This window comes from Grammomys surdaster, unplaced genomic scaffold (assembly GCF_004785775.1).
Source record: "Grammomys surdaster isolate TR1022 unplaced genomic scaffold, NIH_TR_1.0 311246, whole genome shotgun sequence".
NCBI classification, from domain to species: Eukaryota; Metazoa; Chordata; class Mammalia; order Rodentia; family Muridae; genus Grammomys; species Grammomys surdaster.
The window spans coordinates 1-11383 of NW_021626189.1; the positions used below are offsets into that span (position 1 = coordinate 1).

Sequence of the window (11383 nt, forward strand, 5' to 3'; positions counted from 1 at the left end):
AGATTAAAGCCGCTGGTACAGGAAAGTGCAGGACAGGGAGGCAGGACCTCTGGCGGGAAGTGCAGAGGATGGCGGGCAGGCATCGTCAGGTCGGGACCTCCATCCAAGCCGAGCCGCGCTCGGAGCTCAGGCCGTAAACCCTTTGCAGCGCCTGGTTCCGGCTCCGCCGCCCCAGGGTACGGGGAGGAGAGGGCTGGCTACAGAACCCAGAACAAGAGAAGGGCAGGTCCTGAGAGATTGGACTCTACTTTAATCATTAACCCCCGCTAACTTCTTCCCAGGGTGAGACCCCACGCCCAGGCTGAGTCGGCGGTGGGCAACAGGAGAGGGGGGAGGTTTAGAGCCCTTGTCTTGTCCGCCCCGCCCCTAAGATAAAAGGGGGCTGGCGATTACCATCGGGCTCTCTAGTACAGGTCTCTGAGGGACAGATGTCCCACCAGTTTGGCCAAGATGAGAGAAGTACTAGATAGAGAAAATATGGAAAAAGATTTTGGCCACAATAAAAAAGACAGAGATAGATTTAGATAGACAGAGAACCTGGAAAATAAAGCCAGACAGAAGGAAGGAGAGCAGAAGAAAAGAAATTCAGCGACACCTACTGGACAGATAAAAAGACTAGACTGTCACCCAGAACCACCCTGAGTTGGGTGAGAGAACTTTTAGACAAGACCGGCTTCTGTGGGCTATAGAACAAAGGCTTTGCTACATTGACAGCCCACCTGTATCTCCTCACAAAAGAAAAAGGAGAGTTTATTCGGACCCTTGAACATCAAAAAGCCTCTTACTAATGATATCAAAAGAGTCTTACTAATGGTGCCAGTGCTAGCCTTACGGGATTTGACTAAACCCTTTACTCTATGGATGAGGGGTCCTGACCCAAACCTTGGGGCCGTGAAAAAGACCGTGGCATACTTATCCAAGAAACTAGACCCAGTGGGCAACCTCTGTCTGAAAGCCATTGTTGCTGTGGCCCTACTTTTCAAAGATGCTGATGAATTGACTCTGGGACAACAGGTAACTGTTGTGACACCCCACTCTCAGGGGACTTGAAGACTAGGTCCCAGAAGAGCAGGTAATTTCCTGGGTTTGGCTCCTGGCACATATCCATCTTATTTATAACAGCTTGAAACTGCAAGAATACAGATGCCCATCAACCAAAATATGGATATAGAAAATGTGGTTCATTTACAAAATGAAACATTATTTACCTATTAAGTACAAGGACATCATAAATTTTGCAGGCAAATGGATACAACTAGAAACTATCATCCCAAGTGAGGTAACCCAGACCTAAAAGCACATGCATGTATTACTTACAAGTGAATAATAGCCTCGCAGTGGTGGCACATGCCTTTAATCCCAGCACTTGGGAGGCAGAGGCAGGCAGATTTCTGAGTTCGAGGCCAGCCTGGTCTACAGAGTGAGTTCCAGGACAGCCAGGGCTATACAGAGAAACCCTGTCTAGAAAAAACAAACAAACAAACAAACAAGTGAATAATAACCATAAAATACAGGAAACCCACACTATACTCCATAGACCCAAAGAAACTGAATAAGAAGGAAGGCCCAAATGAGCATGGTTGACTTTCACTCAGCAATGGGAATAAAACACTCATAGGAGGCAGATGGGAAAGAGAGAACTGGATGGGAGAACCGGTAGGATAGGGAAAGAAGGGTCAGAAACAGGTGTGGTGAGAGACAAGAGAGGCCCAGAGGGACACAATATTGAATTGAAATCTGCAGCTGGCAGGGGTAGAAGGGTGGAGGCATCTTTAGAATGTGCCAGAGACCATGAATTGGAGGGCACCAAGGAGTCTATGGGGGTGATTTTTGCTGAGATGCATAGCAGTGAGATATGACCCCTAAAGAGGCCGCATCTTACAGCCAGGCAGGACCCCCCAGTGGAGAGTTAAGGACACCAACTGTAAGGATCCACTAAAAAGGACCCCATCTCAAGTCCCGATTAGCGCGCACCCAAGGAGACACGAGAGATTGACTTGATGCAATGGCAAAAGGCAGTTTACTAACAAGGGCCCTTGGATCGAAACTCATCCCACACAGGGGAGAGAATTTCGATGAAGACCCCAGGAAGTTTAGAACTTTCATAGGGGGAGGCACAAGGGGGAAGAAAAAAGCGGGAAATTCTGGCGCAGTTACATATGATTGGATATTTCAAACATCAGCACTTTGCGTAAGCAATCATTTTGACAGGCTGGATGACCCGCTATTTTTGACCATGAAGCCTCAGACCTTCTAGGATAAACACCAGGTGGCCCATTACTCACTTGGGCATGTTTAGACTGGTCAAGATATATCTTTGGTTGTTTCTACCATTTCTGGTCAACTCGTCCCTAGAGGGGCTTGATATTTTTATTATGGCTATTCTCAGCAAGCTCAGCAAGCTGTCAGGCAGTCTTTGCCAAGTTGTTTGTGGTCTCTGCTGAGCTGTTTTAATTTTTACCCTTACATAACCAAACCAAAAATTATTCCACCCAAAGTTGGTATTGTCTACAAGAAATGCAAGCACAAAGATGGAGTAGAGACTGAGGGAATGACCAAAATATACCCTATCCAACTTGAAACCCATCCCAAAGGCAAGCACTAATCACTGACATTAGTGAAGATACTTTGTTATACTTGCAGACACTAGATGAATTGATCCTTTTAAATTCTTTTGCTTGGTTTGTTAGTTGATTTTTTTTTTTTTTTTTTTTTTTTTTGGTCAGGAAGTGTGGTGGCCTAGTGCCTGCACAAGCCCAGGCACAAGAAATAAATAAGTAAAGATCTCTGAAACACAAACCTTGGGTGGGCCCTAGCTTGTAGTATTAATTTACAAGCAGCTACACACACACACACACACACAAGGGGGACATGAATTTTAGGGGAAAAAAGATAATTATGCGCTAACAATCCATCTTTCTGAACTTTGGGGCTGGAGAGACAGACAGAGACAGAGAGAGGCAGAAGAGACACAGAGACAGAGACAGACAGAGACCCTCAAGTAACTAAAAACTAAAAACACACCATTACACAAACTCTGTCACACAGTAAAATCAATCCTAAGGGGAAATACATTGTTCCAATTGCCTACCGAAAGGAAGGAAGGGAGGAAGGAAGGAGGGAGGGAGGAAGGAAGGAGGGAGGGAGGGAGGAAGGAAGGAAGACAAAAATAATTATCTTCAGTACACTAGTCAAGAATTAGAAAAAAATTTAAAGAAATCAAACACAAGTCCACTAGACAGCAAGTAACAACACTCACAGCTGAAATATAAAACACACACACAGAGAGAAACTCTGTCATAAGATCCAACAGGCCTTCATGATCAAAGTTCTATAGCCAGTAGTACTAGAAGAACCATATGTCTGTAAGATAAAAGCCAGAAACTTTTCTGCTTTGTTTTATTTTGCCTCAAGATACAGCTTTTCTCAGTGTAGCCTCAGCAGCCCTGGAATTTCTCTGGAGAGAAATTCCTTTTGTGTAACTCAGTCTGTAGACTGGACTAGCCTCAAACTCACAGTGATCCACCTCCCTCTGCTTCACCACTGCCTGGCAAAAGCTAGAATCATTAAAAAATAAAGATAAAAATAAAACATGAGAATCTTAGATGGTCATAGCTGTGTACATTTGAAAAGCAGAGGCAGGTTCTTACCGGTTTGAGGCCAGCCTGGTCTACAAAGTGTGTACAAGACAGCCAGGGCTGGTTACACTAAAAAAAAAAAAATGTATGAATAAAATAAAATGTAAATAAAATAAAGAAAATTAGAGAAAGAAAGTAGAAAAGAAAAGAGAAAGAAAAACAGGCCAACTTAGGAGGTAGTATTGGTTGAATCAAGATGTCCTTTCTCTGTATAGGCAATTCACTTGGTTTGTGAATTGATTTTGTTTTGTTGTTCTTTAAGCGTGGCCTACCTAGGGTCTATCTACACAAGCCCAGGCACAAGAAATAAATAATTAAGGATCTCTGAAACACAAATCTGGGGTGGTCCCTAGTTTGGCCATGGAGACAGACAGACAGACAGACACACACACACACTAGTGGACCTGTAGTGTGGGGGAAGGGGGGCATCAAACAATTTCCACAGAAGGTTGGACAGTCTTGGACCAGAATGATGGAAGGCTGTTAAATTGACAATCTCAACATACTTTTGTTGTTGTGGTGGTTGTTTTATGCCTAAAATCCACAAACATCTGTACCAAGTTATTCCACCAATATAGACTTAGGGATGGGAGAATTTCTTAGGAACATGTCTTTGTTGTACACTTACCGGGCTCCCATTAGTTGGAGTACTGGAGTGGGCAGGGGACTTGCCATTCATGTCTCAATTTATCAACCAGGAAATCAGTCAGTTGCCCACATACACGTTTCTTTCTGCCAAGTAGGATGTCAGTTCCCAGGAAGATCTTGGGAACTTAGATTTTACTCGCACCATACTCAAAATAGAAGTCTGATTCCAAGTAGTCTCTGCACCAAATCGGTGCAGGTGTCTCTCTTGTGTTGGAGGCGGGGAGCTATATTCTGGGGGATAGAAGCTCTATCTCCAAGTGACAACCAAAGGAGAAGGGAATATTGTTCTCCAATGGAGACTCAACTGAGATATATATGTAACCTAAGGGCAGGCCTGGATAGATCTGGGTGAATGGGGATTAAAGGAGTTAGGAGGAGCTATGGGATGAGAAACTATGATCAGAATATGGTATAGAAAACACAATTTGTACTATATTTTTTTTTAAAAAAATCTCAACAGCAAAACGTTTCCTTCTCTGCGTATCCAACCACTCCCAGCTAGCAAGGTAGTGTGCAATTCTGTCCCCATTAGAGCTATTGAGGCTAAGAAAAAAAGGGGAAACACCTATATGGTTACCTGATTTATATATATAATATATATATATTTATATATTATATATATATAATCTCAGGGTTAGGGTTAGATATATAATAAAAGGAAAGAAGTGGATAGATGGACATGATGGTGGTGGTGGTGGCCTGGTATTTTGAGAAGCCCAATTGCTTCACAAGGTTGATTTTTTAAAGATTTTTTTTATTTATGAGTACACACTGCAGCTATCTTCAGACACACACTAGAAGAGTGCATCAAATCGCATTACTGATGGTTGTGAGTCATTGATTTTATGCAGAAAACTTGCCTCTGGAGTGACATGGCAGGGGCCTGCAGATCCCTGCCCCCCACCCACCCTACTACACACACACACACACACACACACACACACACACACACACACACACGGAGAAGGCAGTGTGGGGGAAGGGGAGGTGAAAGTGTTGAGAGAGAATTTAGATAGCTTGAACAAATAACTGGAATAAAAACTGGAAGAAAGGGAAATCATGTCACACAAACGAGCAAGTAATCAAGCAAGCTGGAAAACCCAAACGGAATAAAACAAAACAAACAAAAAAATAAAACAAAAAAAAAAAAGAATGGCCTAACAAAGCAAAGCAAGGCAAGCTTACATACAGTCCACAACAGATGATAGCCTAAGACTCCTGCCTGGCTGGAGAGTGATGTCTCTCAGCATGTTTGGAACAACTTTTATTTTTGGTTTTTCGAGACAGGGTTTCTCTGTGTAGCCCTGGCTGGCCTGGAACTCAGAAATCCACCTGCCTCTGCCTCCCAAGTGCTGGGATTAAAGGCATACACAACCACTGCCTGGCTTTGGGACAACTTTTAAAAAAGAAAGTGGATTCCCCTCTTTCGGTGTGTCTAAGAGAGAGCAGCAATATACTCATATAAAGAAATCTTTAAAAAATAGGAATGTTTTTACGGACTATGTGAGCACCTCCAGATTCAGTGGCGGTAAGAACCCTGACAGAGTCCAGCCTTCTTGATGACAAGAAGCATGGAGTCTGGAATAGCTTGAGAGATGAAACATAAATGCATATATAATGCGTAAATATCACTTTAGCAAGTGTTTCATTTTAATGGTGATGGATAGCTTTTCAAATTTCAAAGTCTGGAATGTTGTTTGAAGTTATTCTGGCTACTATTTAGGAATGAGCTTCTGAGATGCCATTCCCTGTACTAGAAACAGGCTAGAAAAGTTACATATTGCCACTGGAAAGCCATCAATCAGGCAGTGACTGTGAGTGACCAGAAAAGAGTTCCTGGTGGAGGTGACACTAGAATGGAATTATGAAGGATAAATCCTTTTGGAGGGTGCTGGATGGAACTAAGACAGCCTTGGAGGGAAAATAGCAAGCACCCCGAACAGGCTGTGAATTACTGAGAGTAAAAATGTAAGAATGGAGGAAAAAGGCAAGAGAGATGCGATCTAAAGTCTCGATGGGGGAAAGTCTATGTTCACAGGTGCCAAGTATGGACTAACTATGGAGCAGGTTCACTAAGGATGGGACTAAGAATGTGGTGAATTTGAACAAGAAACTGCTTCAAATTTTGTTCCTTCCCTGTTGCATTCCTATAGTAAAAAGGTGGGAGAGGGAATTGTGTGTGTGTGGATGTATGCATGCACTAGGGGAGTTTAACAGAGAGCTAGGTGCAATGAATTGACTTTACACAGACAGAAGCTTTAACTAAAACCAAGTGTTAGTAAGAGGTGAGTAGAACTCTACAGGTGCTTGAAGTCACATTAAGCTGCTCAGGCAATGCCTCCCTCCCCTCACCCTCTCCCCCAACCCCCTAGGAACCCATACATGCATGCACACACTCACACAGGCATGCTATCACTCAGTACATGCATGCACGGGCATCAGTGGTGATGCAGATGGGCATTAAATTCCCCTGTGCTGAATTTAGGAGGTTGTGAGCCACTGGTGTGGGTGTTGGGAACTGAACTCAGGTCCTCTGTCAGAGTAGCAAGTGCTCTTAACTGCTGAGCTGTCTCACTACCACACTTTCATCCTCTTCTTGGCTAAATCTCTGGTGTCATAGTGAAGAGATAATTCAGAAAAGTCAGTTAATTTACAAAAGATTTATTGATCAGCTAGAGCATGACTCATAGAAACCAACTGAAACCTCTTAACTGAATATGTCTGGGAATTCAAATTGAGGGTATGGATAACTGATGCTACTGTGGGCCAAGCTCTGTGGTATGGACATATTTCCTGTCCTACAAAGTTTCCCATAACTGACTCAGAGAAAAAGAAGCAAACTGTGTGGTTACAATTAAGCCAAAACTGCCATGCAAATTCTATAAGCTAGAAAGATTAAGTACAATGATAGATGCAACATTGTTAACATTGTTAAACTAATATACCTCTTTAGAGTGCTTTCTTTTTGGAACAGAACAGAGCAGTGCTAAAGTTCTCTTTAAGATAGAAGTGTCTTGCTAAAGCTTGACAAATGAATGCATTTTGTGGGAATCAATTACTTCCAGCAGTCAAGACCTTTTCGGTTTGCTCATTCGGCAATTCTTCAGTGAATGGGGAAAACAGTGTGTCTGTTTCGGATCCACGCTCCTTGCGTTGGCTTGTAAGCAAGAGAGTTTGCATATCACGTTTAAATTTGTCTCTTCCTATTCCAGAATAGAATATGTTCTCTTCTAGCATATTCAGTGCAATATGACACTTATCCATTCCGTAGCTCATTTCCAGTTCTTTTAAGCAGCGAACAGCAATTAGGGGGTGAATGATACTTATACCAGTGTACCTCTCATAATGTGAAACTTCAGTTATTAGGAGTGTGGAATAGGTTCCCATGTTGTCTTCTACAGTTTCAGATTTCCCATGTTTAGTGGTATAAGTGATTCCCAGAAATATTTCACACTGTGATACTGAAATGGTAGAGTCTGTAACATAAGAGTTGAGTAATGCCAGGTAAGAAATGAGCTGGGCTTTCTTGCTTTTAGCATCCAGGTCCTTCAGTGTATTCTTCACTACATCCTTTAGGTAAGTTGTATCAAAATTGGCTTTTAAGATCATGAAGGAATAAAAGTTTTCACAGTACTTATACTCCTTTTCAATTTCCTGTAGTTTGGCCTCAAAGGCTCTTTTTTCTTTGAGAGAAAGTTGGTATTTTAGTGAAATGCTATCAGCTAATTTTGCACTTTTATCTGGATTCTGAGATCTCATGCAGTTCAGGATTATAACTAATGTTTTTTCATATCTCAGACCTTTTTCTGCTATAAAGGAATTGATGGCATTCTGCAGAATATAGGTGTTCTGTTCTTCGAAATCATCTACAAGGAGAAGCAGGGGAATATAATCCTGGGGGCAGGTAGCCTTGTAGCTGAAGAGCTTGCTTACTTGTTCTCCAATCTCCACAAAATCAGTTGCTTTGTTTTTCAAGACAGCACACCGGAACATCTGCTTTAAGCCCCAGAGAACATGCATAGCCAACGTAGAACCTCAGTGATGGTACAGGTTGATGACTTTGGCAAATACTGGATTAAGAGATTCTGCACATTGTTACTATTAACTTGTTAGCTCTTCAAAACTATCCCCTTTTGAGGAATAGCTTTCAGAAGAAAAATAAAAGTTCTAACCAGGGTACTCTGCCTCCTCGATAAAAGTGTTCTTCTCTCGATTTCTTAAATTCTAGGGATTCAGATTTATCCTTCTCTGTATCTCCACACTCATTCTTTTTTCTTTTTTCTTTTTTTTTTTTTTTGAGTTTTTTGAGACAGGGTTTCTTTGTATAGTCCTGGCTGCCCTGGAACTCACTCTGTAGACCAGGCTGGCCTCGAACTCAGAAATCTGCCTGCCTCTGCCTCCCAAGTACTGAAATTAAAGGAGTGCGCCACCACCACCCAGCTCTACACTCATTTTCACAGAGTATTTCCAGTGCACTCATGATATCTTCATCCATTTTTTTCCAGAATAACTGAGGAGCCGCTACAGGAGTGCAAAAATCTCCTTGAAGACTGAATTACTGATTTCAGTTTGAGGATGGTATTGTTGACCAGTTCAATGTTTAAAGTAGAAATGCTATGTTTTTCTAAATCACCTTTGATTTCCAGTCTTACTTGTAGTAGATCACTCCACTGTTGGTAGATAGCTAAGTTTGCACAGATGCACAACATAGTGTCCATTCCATGGAAAACTTTATAGAAATCAAAGAAAGTCTCAATAAGTGGATCTTCTGTGTTTTCTACTGGAGAAAGTAAGAAACACAACCGGAACCTTCTCTCTTACTATTATATTTTCATCTGTGAGGAATGAAATGAGGCTTCTAACCTAGAAGCTCTACCTCTGTGCCATATTATGTGGCTCTAGATGTTGACAAGGCAAGTCTACTCCACCATTGCAGAAGATCCAGCTGCGCTGCCCATAAAGTTTCAGAGTAGAAATTTCTCTCTTCGGTGGTAGTTTTTTCCTCATAGTGACCGAGTAGGTGGAGGTTTGCAACTCTGCTTTCTCTGTAAGCTTTCAACACTCCCTTGATGTGAGAGTAAGGATCAAAATCTAGCACAGCAAATAATTTAAGTTCCTTTATGAAATCTAAGTGCGCTACCTGAATTGTTGCACAGGTATTTGTTACAAGAATGTACCAATCATAGTAAGATTTATCAAGTGAGCCTTTGTTTCTGGTCAAAAGTTTAGACAGTTTTAGTCCTTCACTGTCTTTCTTAGCTACCGTCCTAAGTTCTTCTTCAGCTGCTTTTCTAGATTCTATCCATGTCTTTAAATCCTCTAGAAATTTCTTGAACTCTATATCTCGTTCTTTGGGATTGTCTAGGATATCCCTAGATGTAGCTCCTTCTCTCACAATGAAGTATCTTTGCTTTGTTTCCATTGTGTATCTGTGCAAGTTTGCATCATAGTGTAAAAATACTTTTCTTGACATATTGAATGATTGAAAAACATCTACCTCAATGACAAATCTATTAGATTGTGTATTGTTCTGCTGAAGGACTTCCACAAACCGTGGTTCCCAGATACATGCTCTGGCTTCTCTGATTTGACTATCTTTGAAATACTTTGTGATCATTACGTTTAAGTGATTAATAAAGACATCTTTACTGGTAACTTGCACACCAACAATTTCTACATATGGATTGTCGTTTACTCCAAAATGAATAGTGCCATTGGTGCGTGAATTCAGGAACGTCTCATTGCTAAATTTCATCTTTATATCCTCTTGCGTGGCTGTCTCTAGGTTTGTCAAGGCTTTGAATTCATGCACTGGGTTGATGAGATTGAGCGGCCCTGTCTCAGCAACTTGTAGAATAGAATGCTCTATGTAATGTTTGACATTGTGGAAGGAATTAAAAGGGTATGGCATGCAAGACACCTGTTCTGGTTTGGGCTCATTACCATCCATGTCTTTAGTCACTTTGTCACCTAACACATTTTGTTTCATAAGACTTGGTTCTTGTTCTTCATGCTGGCCTGTCTCTCTGAGACCAAGATTACTGTTGGGTGAACTCATTAGTTCAGGGGAACTAATTAGTTTGTTATACATACGTATTATCAGAAGTGCTGGAACCTGTGGCAAGCCCATTTCTCTGAGATCCTCCTTCAGTCATTACCTGCAGGGCCATCCCTGTTACCTCTTCATCAAGCAGGATTTGAGCATATTTCTCATCAATGTTAAGATCTTCAGTTATCCATTTTCTTTTTTTTTTTTTTTTTTTGGTTTTTCGAGACAGGGTTTCTCTGAGTAGCCCTGGCTGTCCTGGAACTCACTCTGTAGACCAGGCTAGCCTCGAACTCTCGAACTCAGAAATCCGCCTGCCTCTGCCTCCCAAGTGCTGGGATTAAAGGCGTGCGCCACCACCGCCCGGCAGTTATCCATTTTCTTACACGTTCTTTGGTCCAGTCTTTGATCGATTTAGATTGAGCTTCTTGTCTATTCATGTCTAAGCTTCAAAGCTGTTCCCTGAAAAAAGTCATATGATGATATTTTGGCATTATAATTTATCATGGAAGTTACATAGGCAATTTGGAATACAATCTCATACAAGTTACATACAAATGCTTGATATTTTAAAAAATAACTTAAAACTTCTTGGCAGTCATTCTATAGTATATAGACCTAGGTACTCCCCATTTCACAGGCAATTGTAATTGTGATTCTGAAATAAGCAGTAGCTGCTTGCCAGTGATAAACTCCTTGTCTTTGTTACTGTTTCATTTTAGACTTTATCTATGTAGATGTTGGGATTTTGTAACTTAAAACTAGAATCTTCAGTAACAAAGTTTCCTTTTCATAAAATAATGGGAACTGTTTAAGCAGTGCATTTAATTAATGCACGACACCTAGATTATAATTTATTCTTCCCAGATTTCTGACTACATTGACTGCTAAGCTAACTGTAGCTTGACAGCTAGAAACAGATCTCTAGCTCCTTACCCCAAGGTAACCTACCACCTTATTATCTCATTAGTAAATCTGTTAACTAGCTAAGACTTCCAGAACTCTTATCAAAGTCAGGTTGATTCACCCTGCACAAAGACCTCATAAAAAT

The 11383-nt window shown here is 41.4% G+C and overlaps 1 pseudogene; it reads right to left on the reverse strand.

Annotated features, from left to right (window-relative positions):
• Positions 1–6860: 6860 nt before the first annotated feature.
• On the reverse strand, positions 6861–10236 carry LOC114616242 (annotated as a pseudogene).
• Positions 10237–11383: the final 1147 nt, after the last annotated feature.